Source organism: Schistocerca cancellata, chromosome 1, assembly GCF_023864275.1.
Source record: "Schistocerca cancellata isolate TAMUIC-IGC-003103 chromosome 1, iqSchCanc2.1, whole genome shotgun sequence".
NCBI classification, from domain to species: Eukaryota; Metazoa; Arthropoda; class Insecta; order Orthoptera; family Acrididae; genus Schistocerca; species Schistocerca cancellata.
The window spans coordinates 1,150,082,380-1,150,100,527 of record NC_064626.1 but is presented as its reverse complement, the minus strand read 5'-3'; the positions used below and the strand labels follow the sequence as shown (position 1 = coordinate 1,150,100,527).

Here is an 18,148-nt window from a genome sequence, read left to right as displayed (position 1 = left end):
CCTGCACATTCAGCATCAGTTATGGTTGGTCAAATAGTGCTGTGACTCTGAATGTATTATATTAATAAGAAGCAACATTGCCTTTTTCTCCTGAAAATATCAAGTAACGTAACAAATGTGTTTGATTCTGCTTCCAATATGACAGTTTTGGTTAATACTCCACATGCCTACCGGACTTTGCAATGTTAACGCAGCAGAACTCAGACATCTGTATAAGTGTAGAGAAATGAAAACAGTCATATGAATGCCTCACTTTGGTTCCGACACAGTTCAAGACTCGGGAGAAAAGTTTTACACCTGGTGTTCTACATGGCAACTTCACACACAAGAACTTTTTGCCGACACTACTACCACCTACATAAGTAAGTTTTTCCTGTGTTGCTTTCAAGGAATTCACTTAAGCTATTCCTGATTTAACTGTAAGATCTGTACTTCCCACTTTCGTATCAACAGCCTCAAAATGCATATTGTAGACTTCGGGATATGTTACAGGTCAGTGTCACAACAAGATTGTGGAGAAAGAGGGGGGGGGGGGGGCGGCATTTCACTCTCCAACAAGTGTTTACCAATAAATATGTGGCGGAAAATTAAGGGTATAGGACGGCTTAACATGTGGAAAATGAGATTTTCATTATTCGCTCATTGTATTTAACATTTATTATTCCTTTAAAATCGCACAACAACTTCAATAAAACACAGTTTAATCACTCATCTGCACACTTATTTCGCAATAATGTCACTTTTAAACTGCAAATCCTCTAAGAGCTCTCTTGAATCTTCACGAGTCTCTCCCTACAGCCTTGATGTGGATAGATACGTACAGCAACCAGAACTGTGTCTGCAAAATCACAAGGATTATTAAACAATTTTTGCTGTCACTAATTACAAGCAATATAATTGGCAGAGTAGATTGCTAATATTTGCTGTAATGATAGCCACTCAATGGGGTATATTTCACATTTGCAAGAACGATCTCACTTAAGTAATTAAGTCCATCGAAACACTTACAAGGGAACATCCCCATCGCACCCCCCTCAGATTTAGTTATAAGTTGGCACAATGGATAGGCCTTGAAAAACTGAACACAGATCAATCGAGAAAACAGGAAGAAGTTGTGTGGAACTATGAAAAAATAAGCAAAATATACAAACTGGGTCGTCCATGCGTAAGATATGCAATATAAAGAGGACTGTGAAGCGACGAGCGCCGTGGTCCCGTGGTTAGCGTGAATAGCTGCGGAACGAGAGGTCCTTGGTTCAAATATGCCCTCCAGTGAAAATTTTGCTTTCTTTATTTTCGCAAAGTTATGATCTGTCCGTTCGTTCATTGACGTCTCTGTTCACTATAATAAGTTTAGTGTCTGTGTTTTGCGACCGCACCGCAAAACCGTGTGATTAGTTGACGAAAGGACGTGCCTCTCCAATGGGAACCGAAAACATTTGATCGCAAGGTCATAGGTCAACCGATTCCTCCACAGGAAAACACGTCTGATATTTTGTATACGACACTGGTGACAGCATGTGCGTCACATGACAGGAATATGTTGTCGACCCACCTAACTAGTACACTTGGCGAATGGGTGAAAAGTTTCTTCTATCTTGCCCGATTTAGGTTTTCTTGTGGATGTAATAATCACTCCAAAAAAAAGTGATGAAAACATAAGAGTTTTTCACATAAACTGAAAATAAAAAGTTAAAATTTTCAGTTGAGGGAAGATTTGAACCAAGGACCTCTCGTTCCGCAGCTGTTCACGCTAAGCACGGGACCACGGAGCTCTGCACTTCTCAGTGCCCTAAATATTACCTATGTTACTCATGGACGACCCAGTTTGTATATTTTGCTTATTTTTTTCGTAGTTCCACACAACTTCTTCTAGTTTTCTCGATTGATCTGTGTTCAGTTTTTCAAGGCCTATCCACTGTGCCAACTTATAACTAAATCTGAGGGGGGTGCGATGGGGCTGTTCCCTTGTTAGAAACTAACCTCTCGTCTGACGAAAACGGTCTAAAGACGCAGTGGCAATTTCTCCAGATCTGCTGACAATGATATTTTGAGTTATCAGTTTACTGAGTGACTGAAATGTAGTTCGGGTACCTGGGAACATAACAATACGTTAGAATTCATTTTCTAAACACGAACTATTACGGTACTGTATGGCTACTTACATATTAATTACACTATTAATATTTTCACAGTTGTTTCTTTAATACAAGATTAAAGCCAACGGAAGAACAAACGTAAAACATACTTACCAATGACATGTTTGTTGAGATGCAATTTTCTGTGTGGACAGATGTAGCTTTTTCATGCGGTGGTAAGTCGCAGAAATCGCAGAAGTCACAGAAGTAGCAGAAGTCACAGAAATCGCAGAAGTAGCAGAAGTCACAGAAATCACAGAAGTAGCAGAAGTCGCAGAAATCGCGGAAGTAGCAGAAATAGCAGTGGCGGAGGGATACGCGACTTGGTTCCTTAACTGCGACTCTTAACTGCGACAAATCACAGTTAAGAATAACAGATACTGAAAAGTAGCATTCACAGAAATCACTGATATCGGAAAATCGCAGTTTAGCCCATCACTACCTCTGAGTATGTGGACCGCTGCCAGCGCCACCGTGCGACGACCGCAGGTCAAATGCACCGCATGGTCATACGCCGAGGTGATTTAAACCCGCAAACCGCCCACCAGAGCGTTGTTTCACCATGTATCAGCATTATCCTTAATTTATGAGCATGAGTGTATTTCTGACACTTTGCGAGACGACAAGTTTAGCTCGGAACCAGAGCTGCGGTATGCGGAAGGTAGCCTTGTTGGGCGGGGTATTGAGAGAGGAAGGGGGGACCGGAGAAATCGGCTGAGTGCCGAGCGAACGGTCCACAGATGCTTCCCCTCTCACAGCTGCAGTCAGCTGCGCACAGAGCCACGTGAACACGCGGACCCAACAGCTGTAGCAGGTGAGTAGCCATAAGCACTGGTGATTGTGTGTTTTTAAAGATGCCAATCGATTTGCAAAAAGCAGTACACTTTCTTGATGACTGTGCTGCTGCATTGATAGTGCATATACAATCGTTTCGTTCGTAACAACAAAACCGCAAAATAAATTCAGTATACGTATCAACACATCGCACCATTGTTTTCAGCAAGAGACAGTATGTTCAGACAACAGAAGTTTGCTGTATTTCTATTTTTTTAACTTACTGTTGATTGAGATACTGAAAAAATATTATTTCTGTGAAATGGAACGACGCATTTTTCTTAATACCTTTTGAATCCAGTATTGTAACAAAATCCGCTGTGAACCGTTTCGTAAAAGTAACTAAGGAATGCTAAAACGTGAAGCCTAAGTAAGAAGGTTTAGCGCAAATTCAGCACTGTTATTCCGCATTTGCGTGGGAATTGTCGTTAAATGCTCCTCTTTGTTTCAACCTCTAATTTTTACGAAACTGTATAGCAATTTTTGTGATATGATTAACTACACCCTGATAAGGGTACATCAATTTTCCTCACAAGGCTTACTGAATACCGGTTTTAAAAAAAGTTACTTTATTGTCTCTGTAATAAAAATGTTACAAATATTAAGCAGTTTCATGGAGGGAAATAAATATCTTTATTCGCTGTTTCATCTTTATATATCCAGCTTATACATTCAACTGAATGTACAGTTTTTCAGTTTAAATGCTATCGATTTGGAAGCAACAAAGCTCCTCTTCAGACACGAGGATGCGGGAAGCGATGTACATCTGTAACATACCTAATGTGATCGAGAGATGATGGAAACTTTTCAACTGTCCATGTATCACCTATGAATGCACAAGAATTCTGTCTGGACCTGCCAGTAATGTGTATTCCTACCTGTTACATGCTCTCAGATGATATACGAAGCCTTGTAGCAAATGGCTCAAATGGCTCTGAGCACTATGGGACTTAACATCTGAGGTCATCAGTCCCCTAGACTTAGAACTACTTAAACCTAACCAACCTAAGGACATCACACACATCCATACCCGAGGCAGGATTCGAACCTGCGACCGTAGTAGCAGCGCGGTTCCGGACTGAAGCGCCTAGAACCGCTCGGCCAAAGTGGCCGGCCCTTGTAGCATTCAACAGCATTTAAACTGGAAAACAATAAATATAGTACTAAAATGTAGACTTTCACGGCCGGAAATATCATGTCCATTATAATTATACGACCGCTTACTTCAAGTGGAATGAACAGTTTTATGAGCAAACGGATGGCGTGGCTATGGGAAGCCCCCTAAGTCCCGTAATTGCAAACTTCTTTGTGGAGAAATTCGAAGAACAGGCCTTAGGTACTGCCAGCAAAAAACCAAATGTATGGTTCCGATACGTGGATGACACGTTTGTGCCGTGGAGACATGGTAGGGAGGAACTAAATCGGTTCCACGAACATCTGAACAGTATAAACTCGAGAATTCAGTGTACAATGGAGGAGGAGGTAGACGGCAAGTTACATTTCCTCGATGTGCTTGTTTTTAGAAACGAAAATGGTAGTTTGGGCCACTCAGTATACCGCAAACCCACGCACACGGACCGTTATTTGCACCGGGATTCGAACCACCACCCGCAACGTTATCAAGACGCTAGCGGACAGAGCTAGAAATATTTGTGAACCTGAGTTGCTCGACGCTGAGATGGAACATCTCCACAATGCACTAATGAAGAACGGATATTCGTCCGCCGAAATAAAACGTGCGTTGAGGCAGCCACGCAGAAATCATACTGACGTACAGGCTACTGCAAAATCTAAGGTTTTCCTGCCGTTTGTTAAAAATGTAACGGAAAGAATAGGGAGAATCTTGACGAAGCGGAATATTACCGTAATTTACAAGCCCACCAGGAAGATACAGGAATACCTTATGCCTGCCAAGGACGCTCGCAAACCACTGGAAAAAGCTGGAGTGTATAGGATCCCATGCAGCTGTGGTGATGTTTATGTGGGTACCACTGAAAGAACTGTTTCTAAACGTTTGGAAGCGCCTAAGGGAAATTGCAGAAGAGGAGAAACGGAACGATCAGCTGTTGCGGAGCATGCTTTCCAGCCAGGGAACCACAATATTCGTTTCGAGGAGACGCAAGTACTATCGGTCACAAGCGGATATTACGAAAGGCTCTACAGGGAGGCAATCGAAATCGCTAAACACCCAAATAATTTCAACCGTAAGGAGGAGGGTGTGAAATTAAACGGCATATGGATGCCGGTGTTAAAGATGTGTACTGCTGGGTGATGGCAACGGCGATCGACGGCGACGGACAGCGGCCAATTGCACTGACGTTTTCAAAACACGTGACGTCACGCCGCGGCGTGGGAGCGCGCGGACACGGAATTTAGCGGCAGTCAGTAACGAGCCAGTGGGTGTGTTGGACGTTCCATTGAATTACGGACCCCCTTGAAGATGTCTCCCGCAGTCGGAGACGAAACGTTGGGAATCGACACAGAATTCATCAACCGACCACGGCATAACAGCCCGGATAATTATAATGGACATAATAAATATAGTCTAGTGAATCGAGGAAAAAGCATTTATTTTCTTCCACGAACTTTTAGCAGCCGATGTACCCTCCATCCTCCATCACTATGGAAGCAACATGCCGCAATTTACTCGCACTGTTACACACTTGCAGTTGCAGAATACGTTGCCTCTATAACAAGCACCGTTAGTGAAATATTAGCAGAATCCGTGCTACGTCTGATGTGCTATAGAATTTCCTCTTTGGAGAAAACGGAATTATCAGCCAAAAATCATTTCTAATTGCTTTTAAAATTGTTTTGACTGTTTATCATTACGTGAAGCTGCTCTTTTCTGTACAAAATTCAGCATACATTATGACTAGTGAAGTTCATTATTTTATACAGCGTTGTATTCGCGAACACTAGTGTATTCTTCAGACTGTGACCCCAACCTTAGCGCCATAAATTACACTGGGGTAAATGTACTGTGAAGTTGGTCTCAGTATTTCCAGTAGAAATTAACTGAACTTTAGGGTTTAACATCATGTCGGCACAACAGAGTCCTAAGACATGACCACAAGGTCGGCATGGACTAGATGAATGAGGAGGAAAATCGGGCATGCCCTTTTCAAAGTTCTGAAGTGGTTCGGGATAGCGGGTCTTGCTGTCGAAAGGGAATTTTGTTGTTTGAGTTAACAGTGACAGCACACGCCACATTCGTGTATGTGAATGTAAAAGTGCTTCCAGAAATTTAAATTTCAGTCTTCTTATTTTCTTATTGAATTGCAGTGAGTGTATCAAGGCAATACTGTCTGTAGCAAGACTATACTGCTTGAGCTAAGAGCAGTTAGGTGCAAAAAGTTCAAGGTGGTCCCACCGAATGGAAAGGTCACGCGTTCCACTGTGAGACAAAGCCTACATTTTCTTATTGTAGCTGTCACAAACGATTAGAAAACACAACTTTCACGATTATATCACGGAGGCTGCAGTAATAAATAAATGCGTTCCAAGGCTAATTTCATTCGCCCCTTCATTAGATTCTGGTTCTTTCACGAAAAATATATTGTTTAGGAACTGTAAATTAATATGAATTTCAAATATTCTGTATCAGATACAAATTAAAATCAGTTACTAATTAAAATAAGTTTAAGTTTTAGCGGAACTCGTGGAGCAATATTTCTTATGCTAAACATCAGACAGTCTGATTACGAACTCTGGACGTGAATATGACCTTTGTCGTGAGTGCCACTTTATAACGTTCCCAATGGAACGATTCGACGCTAGTCTTTTCATCTACGCGTAACAACCTCATCCAACGTTCTGGATGACATCTGTTACACATTCCAGTCTTCGTCGGGCGTTAAATATGTTTTCTTCTACTGCTCTATCTTCCCTAATTTTTATATCTTCTTCCGATTTCGTTCTTCGCTTTGTCGCATCATTTTTAACTGGTCTCGTGGTTAACGTTTGAACTGAATACTGTGCTGTACTCCAGTACTTCCTCCTCCTTTTTACCACAGTTTTTTTTATCACTAAACCTATTTTCTTGAGAGAGGTTATTATGTGATTAAAGTACTTAAAAATCGGTTGCTGTTTCAGTGGTTCATTTCCCATTACAACGCTAATTTCTATTAGTCTAAGCTTAGTAAAAACTAATTTTAAATTTCGTAATTTCTATTTCAACTTATTAGTGCGGATTTTACATTGGTTGATAAATGGAACTGACATCACTTCTCTTCTAATTATCACTTTTGCAAGTATCATTTTGATGTTTATTTTTAATCATATCATTTGTGACCCTAATACTAACTTGACTTAATCGCTTCTTTAACAGGTATACTGTTCGTCTGTGTTAGAGTTCTATTGACATTATCGTAACAAGTAATTTTACGAACATCGTCTTCTTCGCACTGTCGTTTCCATGTATTTATTTCACAGCTTGGAGTACATGCCTGAGTGGGTTAACTTTTAATCATAAGTTTCCATAAACCTTCGGCCACATTAATGGAACATTTTCACTCCCCATTTCCATAGATATTTAACCTAAGAGCTCAGTGCCGTGTTCTATATACGTATGTCTGGGAGGTACACGAGTTTAAGTAAGGTATCCACTTTTTTAGAGTGAAGCTATTTTGCAACGCTGGTGAACTTCGGAGCACAGAGAAGCGCGTTTCTTATTGTGACTTAACTGAGAAGGTACTCACATTACTTTAGACTCACTGGAAAGAGAGAAGCAAGAAGCGCTTCCCAGGAGTACCGACAGAACTAATAAACGGAGCTGACACGAGGGTTTCCGGTTTATGAGAGCGAATCCGCTGCGTTGTGCTCTCTTTTCCTTCTTCTTGTGACTGCATTGTAAGCCTGCTCTGTTTGTCGAAGGTCACGGCTGCCCCTGAAAATGAGTCAAGACAAGGCAACGGATCAATGCCGTACACAAAAAAAGAAGACATTTCCCGTGAGCTGCCTTTGCTTTTCTTTCATTTTTCTCGTTTTTCACCTTGTATATAAGCAGCATTGTCTTCTGATACAATGGCAGTAGGCCGGGTATTGTCATAATGGCTCTGTCGGAAAGAACAGTTCCGCGACGAAGAAGTCCTAAGTGACACAGGATGACACACCTTAACATTTCGGCGCGCAGGGCCTAACCTAACCTAACCTAAAACCACACTGACAAAGGAAGCGTATATCCAAAGGGACACCGAGTTCTTTCATTTTTCGCACGATTGTAGTGGATACTTAGATGTAACGAACGCTGCTCTAGAGGCTGTTCGAAGTTACTTTAGGATTGACATATAGCTGGGCATTAGATATCGATTTATCAAAATACCGAGATGTTTTCATAATAATATCGATGCGTATAGCCCTTATCTAAACTGTATACACACCGATTGATCGATGTCATATACTGCGTATGGAAAAAAAAATTATTGTCGGTCTTTTCTTGACTCATAGGCACTATAGTTCTCATTGGTAGATTTCTTGCAAATTCGAGGTACGGTATCTTTACAATATAACAGTAAATATCTTACAATGGGCTTACTTCAGTTTCATACTGAGTACTAAAATGTGCGCCAGATTTGAACATGAATGTATCTGCACAGCATATTCACGGAAGTTGGTTACTTCTATCATTTCTACCATTGCAAATGATAGGTATCAGGTGTAAAACGAACACGTTTGGTGACAGCACTGTATGAGAATGGTGGAAATTACCACTCCAGGCTCCTAACTATGAGGCATAATCTGCTGTCTCCTTACCTCCTGAATGCGTGGATCAAGTAATGACAGATTCACGGTAGAAATAACGTAGACTCGGCACAAACTCACACACATTACTGCAATGGTATTTAATGGAAAATAGATTCTTCTTGTCTGAAATGTTATGGGAAGTACAATATTTCATGCTCAGAAAACGTATCAGAAGACTTCTCTCAGGTAGGCATGGGCCAAAAATATCGTTGTATCAAAATATCGATATTTTAGTCGCCATAATACCGATGTCTTATAAATACCTACAATGTATGTCGCTATTTTTAAATGTTTGAGCATCCCTAAATTGACAGTTCGGCAGGAGCACATGGAAGCATAGCAGAGTTGTGGCACTTGACGCACAGAACACACATGTAATCATACATTCCATTGAATTCGCTAACTATTCAGTGTACAGTTAAGGACCTGGCATTAGTGTGGTCTGGGATTGTTCCACTATGTTTTCGTGTTAGTTTTATTCACGGCAACAAATTATTAAGATGGTATACAGACAGTTTACGAAAATGCGTTTTCGGAAGCCGTTATCGAATTTTCGACATGCAGAGAACCTTTTTTGTTACTGAAGACAGGAGAACATATTATACAAACAAGATCTGTAGAATACATCATATTTGCAGGTACTCCAAACTGTAACTCTGTCAGAGTTAGAACTCGAGATAATTTCAACTACAATAATGTCATTTATTCTCAACACTTTGGAGAGATTCATTGACTATTACATTCAGGAATTTATTTTTGTTGAAGTATACATTATAATTTGTCGCAGACTTAGAGGATACATGCCCTAATATCCGCTGTTTGAAAATTTGGGTTAAAATATTACTCTCCAATGCTAGACAAATAGCAAAAATATCCACACCACATCTTGCAGTTCTTGAAGAAACAATGAATCTGTTGTCTAGTGCTCTATCAAAGGCAACTCAAATTGCTTAAATAACCAAAATACCTCACTACATACAATATAAAGACAAATCTGTGTTATCTGGCAGCCCAGCACAAACTGAGTGCTTCCCCACCAATTTCCAGACAGGGTATGGGAGGATTGGGCAAGAGAGGGGAGGGCAGGGGAGGTGACAGGAAGGGAAAGGGCTGTGGGGGAGGGTTAACAGCACCCTCTGGTTGTGGTGTTGCAAACTAGGCCAGCTGGTCTCTGGATCTCAAGGCGAACACACAAAATTTAATATTCTTGCCAATAAGTTTGAATTTCTCAGTATTTTTAAATTTCCCACGAAAATTTAAATTCCCCACCATTTTCAGGGGTGGGGGAGAGGGGTAGGGAGGGGGAAGAGACCCACGTACCATCTGGGAAAACTCATAATGACATCAGGAGTGAGGAGGAGGAGGGAGGGGCTGGATGTTTGCTTGGCTCTGATGTAGGCAACCTGCACTAACAAATGTGCTAGAACGAACTTTATCCCATTAATGGTAGCAGTGGCGACGGTTGCGGAAATATGGGCGAACAGATGTGCAGCTGTTGGACCAGTGACCGCCTAGATCAAGCAACAAACATTTTGCGTACGGGCCTTCTCAGAAGATGTGTGGTTCACGCACCCATGCTGACTGCTGTTGACCAACGACGAAACCTGAAGTTTTCACGCCAGTACACTGAGTGGCGACAGGTGGTGTTTTCTGATTAATCACTTTTTATGCTTCATTGGACAGATGGCCACTGCCATGTAGAGAATGAAACATCTGGAAGCAAATACCCTGCAGTTATGGCCTGTGGAATATTTTCGTGGCATTTCCTGGGTAATCTCGTCATTCTGGAATGCACAGTTTACCACAGAGTATGCACCTATCTTTGGTAATCATGTCTATCACTAAGTGCAATGCTTTGTTTCCTCGGCACGATTGTATATAGCAACAGGACAATGCCACAGTGGTTCGAAGAGCACCAGGCATACTCCCCTGGCCACCAAACTGCCCGGATTTAAACCCGGTCGAGAAAATGTGGGATCGCCCTAATCGGACTTAACACGCCATGGATCCTCAACCTAGAAACCCTGTCGGCACCTTCCAGAACCTCACTGACTCTCTTCCAGCACGTGGCACAGTGGTCCGCACTGCAAAAGGTGGTTATTTAGGCTTTTTCTTTCCGTCGTTACAAGAAAATGCGTGTTTTTCTCACCAGAGGCGTTTCGTTTTATTCAGGTAAAGCAACATCAGTGGTGGTGATTTCTGGTTGGTTTCTCGCCTACATCAGGATATGCCATTTGTAGCACCTTCTTTGGTGTCTTTCTTCATTAGACACTCATATTTGGAGTCTCGCAGTCTCACTTTTCCCCGCTCTACAGAACTGTACATTTTTTTACGTTCCACGCAGCACACTTTTTTGTATACAAATGTTTACTTTTTATTTTTATACTTCGACTACACTTATCAGCGTATAATGAAGAAAGCCACCCAAGAAGTGCTAGCAGGCGGCATTTCCTGATGTAGGCGAAAAACCAAGCAGAAATCACCACCACTGACGATGCTTTACCCCAACAAAGCGAAACGCATCTGGCGAGAAAAACGCATTTTCTTGCAGCTGTAACGACGGAACGCAAATATCCTCAGCAACTGTAAAGCGGCTATGGGCAATAAGGTCACACAAATGAAGAATTGTGACAGATGATCACATTAATGTAACTGGACAGTGTAATTTTGTCGCTTCCAAAAATGCTGATCTTAGTCTTGTCGTTCCAAACGACCCAAGCCCAGTTTTCTTGGATCCGTTCCTGTGTCCAAACCCCGTTGACTACGTTTCTCCCTTTGCATATTGTTCAAATAAGGCATCTTTTCTAGATTCCCTGTTCGCAAACCATATTCACAAAGTTTTCGTTAAACTGTTCGATCAGAAACCTCAAAGCTTGGAGCTCTCAAGATGGCATTTAAATCCTTTCCGGCACGCCAACGATCTTTGCAGAAAAAGCATATTCTACGACAGTCTTTATCACTCAGTATTGGTTTTCTGCTGATTCTTGCACCAGTTTTTGTTTGACCGAGTTTCTTCATGTCACTCGCACACTTTCCTCAGCATACAGAAGTTGGAAATATTGGTCTGTAATTTGGCGGGACCGTTCTTTTACAATTTCTTATACATTGGAGTCACCTACGTCATTTTACCAGCCGATTGGAACTTTGTGCTAGGGAAGGTAATCCGAAAAGTACCAGCTACGTAAGGGGTCGATGCCGTATAGTAGTCTTTATAAAATCGTCGCTATCCCTGGAGCGTATTGTGACTATTTCTGTGGAAGTTTTAACATTCTCAATGCAATTTTATTGGCTTAGCCCTTTCACTTCGTAACCAGTCAGAACTTTCCGGTACAGGAGGTATTGTTTTCAATATTGCTTTCCGTCGCAGCGCACGTTAAACATATCTTATACCACAACAACAACAAAGTGCTGTTGACTACTACATTTACAACAATGAGCGGTATGGCTTTTCTCGCCGGATAAAGCAATATTCAGTGTTCGATCTGTAGGGGCAGACCAAATGAAAAACTTGCTTTGCAGCAGCACAAACATATATAATAGAGAAGTGTTCAAACCATTGTCAGTTGGGTCTATTTATTTATTTTTAATAAAAATATAACATACACCATTTTCTAAAAATGATAAATATCCAGTATACAAATCACAAGCAAAAAATACAACCATAATTTATTGATTTAGTATATCACAACATACGTACACCTCGTGACGTTAAAATGAACGAACATTTCAAGACTATGAAGAAACTGTAGGACAATTGCCTAACCCACAATCCTTTATTGGGTACATGTACGGTTTCGGAACATGGACAGTTCCATCATCTGGTGTAAACTGCAATTACAGAGATATTCTATTACAAGCGAAAGAAAGGGAATCTTCAAGTCTGAAATATCAGATGACAAACTATGCGGATGAAATTTCAAAAGTAAAACAAATTAAAAGAGAGAACAGAATATTACTTACAAACAAAATCCAAAAAAATGAAAACATTGTGGTTAGGATGACCCCAGATAATTAAGTGATTTTATTCGTAAGTAACATCCTGTTCTCTACCTTAATTTGTTTTTATTTTGAAATGTTAGCCGCATAGTTTCTTATCTCAAACAGTTTCTTATCTGATATTTCAGACTTGAGAATCCCCTCCCTTTCGCGTGTAAAAAAATATTTTTACTGTTCCATTTTTCACCAGATGATGGAACTGTAACTCTTCCAAAACCGGTCGTGTACCCAATAAAACACTGTGGATTAAGCAACTGCCCTGGGGTTCTTCATATTTCAAAATGGACTTGTACCGTTGCAGCTGCCCCATAACTATTGTAACATTCCTGGCTCTGTGAGCCATAGTACTCATTCCCAAACTTCACTTCATTGTTTAGAACATAAATGCTAGCTGAGGTTCAGACAAACTTTCATTTGTTAATTTTCTTTTTTTTAATAATTCAGATTCTGTTGATGATAGCGGCGATCCTCAATAGTAACCTGTCACATACAATATTCGTAATCTTTCATAACCATTTTTTTATTTAATTTCTTTAGAATTACGAAGCACTTCGTAAGCCTTCGGCTCACGCCAGTAACGCAGGCCCGTAACATATAGAGCGGCTGCGCGGTGCGATTGTAGGTCGATGACCGTACGTTTAACATCTTAGGTTAGTTGGGCGCCGACTGTGTAATTATCTGAAGCAATGCGGGGTGGAATGTCATTAGGAAGTTTATTTTCGTACATGACTGTGATATATGCAAAGTATTTTATGCACATTCTGTTATATAGCTGAACTGTATTACGTGTGACATTGTAGTCGAGCAGTTATTACATTATTTTTAGCAGTTCGTGGTTTTGTCTGCCTCGTGATTCGTTAATTAAAAGCCACTGGCATCCCCGATTGAAATTAGACTCATTTAGTAGCGCTGGAGAGCCTTACGCCACTCACTAGACGGTTTCTTAAATAAATAATCATTTCATCACAACTGCTTATTATATTTTGACTACACTTCGCCGCAAGTGCACCACAGTTATCTGGCTTGCTTTTTTCATGCGTCTGTCTTATAGGTGGTATCGACCAGATGCTGTTCACTTCTTCCTTAGTGTGCTCCTAACTTCATCCATTTTTAATATCATCCAGCACTCCAACACTTCCTCTTCTTCCTCTCAGTCTCTTCTCTGCAATGTTCCATTTCATCACTCTTCATTGAAATCAATTCGCGATATATATCTCCCAGTTAAGATGCTTTCATCATTCTTAGCATTTTCACTATTTTTTTTCTTTCCACTCTTATCCTTAGAAGCACTTTTTCATTCGTCATTCTATCAGTCCAGTTCTCTTTGAGTATTCTTCTCCACAACCACGTTCCAAAAAATAGCCAAGCATATTTGCCCTATTATTTTTGCTGTCCATGATTCGAGGTCATTTTTGACCACGCTTCAGAGAATATACTCGCTAGTCCTAATGAAATTCTATTTGCTGTCAATGAACTTTCCGCGCATTCAAAACTTCTTTTACTCATAGAAATTCTTTTCGCATTTTCCTCTACATAGCTTCCACTTTCTGTCTTCAAACATCCGAAGTACCTAACAGTTACTGTTTAGTCCAAGGTCTTTCCTTCCAATGATATTTTGATTTAATTTCACGTTTGTTGATTCTCATCACTGTGCTTTTCCTATATTTATCCTCTTTACATATTCTCTATCGTAAAGTATATTTTTTCCTCTGATACATACAACACTGATTGATCATAATTGTCTTCATCATTCCTCCTCCTACTACCATGCCTCTTACTTTTTCTAATGCTTTGTCTACTATTTTTAAGGAGTTGGGCACTCTGGCTACTGCTTCACAGTATTTTTATTCCCCCATGAAATTCGTTGTAAATAATTCAATGCAGTTCAAAAGGAACAATGATGTACATAATTACAATACCAGAAGGAAAAACGACTTTCATTACGCCACATTAAGGCTGTCTTTGGTACAAAAAGTGTTGATCAATGCTGCAACTAAAATTTTGGATCACTTACTGGTCGATATAAAACGTCTGAAAGAAAGCAAAGTAAAATATGAAAACAACCTGAAAAAGTTTCTCCTTGACAACTCCTTGTATACCATACAAGAATTTCTATTACTCCAATATGTGAAAGTTGGTGGCTAGAAATTACTAACTCACATCATCATATTTAACAGTAATAATAAAAAAAACATAAAAATTAAAAACACTTATAAATTTTCAACTGTAGCCGTATTTACAAAATAATTTGGGATGTGGATGTAAAATAACTCGTTCATCGTCACTACGTTTCATCGTGCAAATGATCCATGAACATGAAAATAACTAGTTTTCTCAGTATATTGAAAAGCGTCGATGATAAATAACTTCCTTGTCTGGTAGCTCTTCCAATATATCTGTTTCCTCATCACCAATCATTACCTCTATCTCTCTTCATCTTCACCTGCATCTACATGACTACTCTGCAATTCATTCTTAAGAGCTTGGCAGAGGACTCATCGGCCACTTTCAAACTATTGCTCTAATGTTGCACACTCGAAAAGTACGTGGGAGAAACAAACACCTATAGGTTTCCGTGCGAGCGGTTATTTTATTACGACTGTAATTTCTCCCTACATAAGAAATAAAATATTTTCGCTTTCGGAGGATAAAGTTGGTTTTAATGATTGCAACCCCAACTCGCGATCATGTCCTTGACACTCTACCCACTATTTCACGACAATACGAAACAAGCTGTCCTTTCTTAACTCTTTCGATGGCCTCCGTCAGTCCTACCTCGTAAGGATCCCAAAGGCGCAGTACTACTCCAGAAGGGAACGGAGAAACTTAGTGCAGGAAGTCTAGTAGATTTGTTGCATCTTCTAATTGTAAGTGTTCTGCCATGTCCACAAGGACCATATGATCGTCCCAGTTTATGTAGTTCGTAACTGTAATTCCTAAGTATTTAGTTGAATTGACAGCCTTTAAACTTGTGTGATTTATCGTGCAACCAAAATGTAACGGATTCCTTTCGGTACACATGTGGATGACAACACACTTTTTATTGTTTAGAGTCAATTATCATTTATCGCACCATACAGATATCTTGTCTTATGTAGATTTCCTTCATCAATCTTCTATCCTTTCAGTCAACATCAACATCTGTCAAGGTCTTCAAGAGATTCCCCAGTCAAACCACCAAATGCTTTTTTTCCTACTCATTACAATAAACAGACGCCAGGTTTCCTACTCATTAAAATAAACAGACGCCAGGTAATCAGATAATATCTAAACGAAAATTCTTGTTTGTAGATAAATATCCATGTTATGAATGATTAACACGCGACTCTTGTGTAATATTGTGCAAGACTTATTGTTTAACTAATCGATTTCGACTGTTAGGCTGTTATCAGCTGTATGTAGCTGTTAATTTTTATGAGAGCAAGGATTTCAAACTAGTTGCATCCAAAAGTCTCTCAATTGGATGTCAAAGAAGAAAATAATTATAGTTCGATATAAGACTAAAATGAGAGCAGTCATTTGGATAAAAATGTGAAGCGTTCCCAGAAAAGAGTTTACATTGTTTGGACTTAAATAACTCGAACAAAAATAACAAAAACTCTTAATTTTTAACTCACGTAGATGGTCACGACGTTACTGATGATTTTTATGTTGAAAATGTTCAAAATGTCCTCCATCGGCAGCAGAATAGCGTCTGTAACGACGCGAAACAGAATGACACACATGTGTTATGGTTGCCATTGTGATGGATTCGCAGGCAGTAACAGTCGCCTCTCTCATGTTATTCAGCGTACTTCGCTTTGCGGGGCATACAGCGCAGTTGGTGAACAGCTGGTACAATTCGTTCACACATGTTCTTACAAAACAGAAAGGCCTTACAAATCCTCTGACAGACATACCACATCACATTGATAACCCAGGAAGATTAACAGTTCGTTCATCCGTAACACAGGGATTATCTCTTGCCCACTTCACACAGTTGTGGCGATCGATTGTTCCATTCAGGTTAAACGCCCCCTCTTCAGACCAGATAATGACATCAGTCAACTGTTCATTATCAGGAACACATTCACAATACTCGAGACGCCCTTCAGGATCGTCCTCATTCATCGCCTGAGGCAAAATGCAAATGTAGAGTTTCCACTCTGCTTGCTTTAAAATGAGGTGTACACTTGATTTGCTTCCACGTGATTCAAACGCAGCTTGCCGTGTGGTCTTCTTTGAGGATCTTGTGAAAGCATGCACCTCTGCATGCAACCCTCTTTCGTCCGCTACTGATTTCTTCCTGCCACACTGGCCCTTCTCCAGATCACGCACACTTCCTTCTGTCTCGGATTTTTGCGTAATTTCGTTATTGTTACTCGTGACGGTGGTGCAGTATCAAACTCTGCACGCCATCGCCTCCGTACTTGCTTCATGTTTTCACATTTCCTATAACACTTTAAAACCCGCTTTCTTTGCTCTAAGGACAAGCTTCCAGCCATATTGTTATTTACGTGTGGTTACTGGCAACAGAAAGTAAACAAAAGAAAAACAAATGAATGGCTACAGACGCTAGTCATGAGAGTATCATACAGTCACAACTGGATCAGGTTATCACTAATATTTCCTCAGTTTTTGAATTTCAAACTGTGTACGCCATTTTGTGGGACAGCGTGTGTTTAGCTTAGATAAAAGGCACATTGCGTTAATGAACTACATGACAAATTACGACAATTTATTCAGAGAAGAAAATAAACTGAGCAAAATGTCGTTAGCTTTGGGAACATGTTTCAAACAGATGAATAAACAAGACTGGTCTTAAATAAGTGTAATACTACAACTGAGACACATGATGAGACTAAACTAGGAAGTGAGACAACTGTAGTAACACAAAGTAAAATTGTAGGGCAAGTAACCACAGCACCATAACTGAAATGGAGTAAAATACGAGGCATAAAAGTAGGACAGGCAATTTAAAAAGTATTCTAGATAGTTGGATTTGCAGTACCTGCACTAAGAATTGATGAGTGAGGGAACTTTCAACATAGGATTAAACAGCCAACCGGTTACACACAAACGGTAGGTACACTGACGTAGGTTTCGACACCTACTAGGGGTGTCTTCATCAGAATAAATGTTGCTAAATCCTACAAAATAATACATAGGAAATGAGGTATAACCAAAAATACGGTAACTGAGATGACAATTTCCATGACGCACAAAGTCTACTTACGTAAAATTACATTTGTTGTGGATGGGTGCCAGGAGGTGCCGTATTAAAACTCGCCGAGAAGTTTCCAAATGATCTATTCGTTTCCACTACAGAGCTTCATTCACCTCAGTCCGCGTCACAGGCCCCACATTGCTGAGGAAGTACCCCAAGCGGCCTGTGCAACACAACGCTGTGTCGTGCCGGCCTTGTTCGACAGCTGTAGAGTTACGATTGCGTCAGG

At 40.3% G+C, this 18,148-nt stretch overlaps 1 protein-coding gene and 1 long non-coding RNA gene across 2 annotated transcripts in view; one reads left to right on the top strand and one right to left on the bottom strand.

Annotated features, from left to right (window-relative positions):
- Nucleotides 1–670: 670 nt before the first annotated feature.
- LOC126093080 (uncharacterized) lies at nucleotides 671–2,343 on the bottom strand. The gene is made up of 3 exons (XR_007521390.1): nucleotides 2,253–2,343; nucleotides 1,984–2,094; nucleotides 671–838 (listed from the first exon to the last, which is right to left on the bottom strand). It is a non-coding gene; the product is annotated as an uncharacterized LOC126093080 (long non-coding RNA).
- Nucleotides 2,344–2,856: 513 nt separating this feature from the next.
- LOC126093054 (inorganic pyrophosphatase) overlaps nucleotides 2,857–18,148 on the top strand; it is a 134,960-nt gene continuing 119,668 nt past the window's right edge. The window contains exon 1 of the mRNA XM_049908696.1: nucleotides 2,857–2,952. The gene's annotated coding sequence lies outside the window, so the exon portion shown is untranslated. The remainder of the gene's footprint in view (nucleotides 2,953–18,148) is intronic.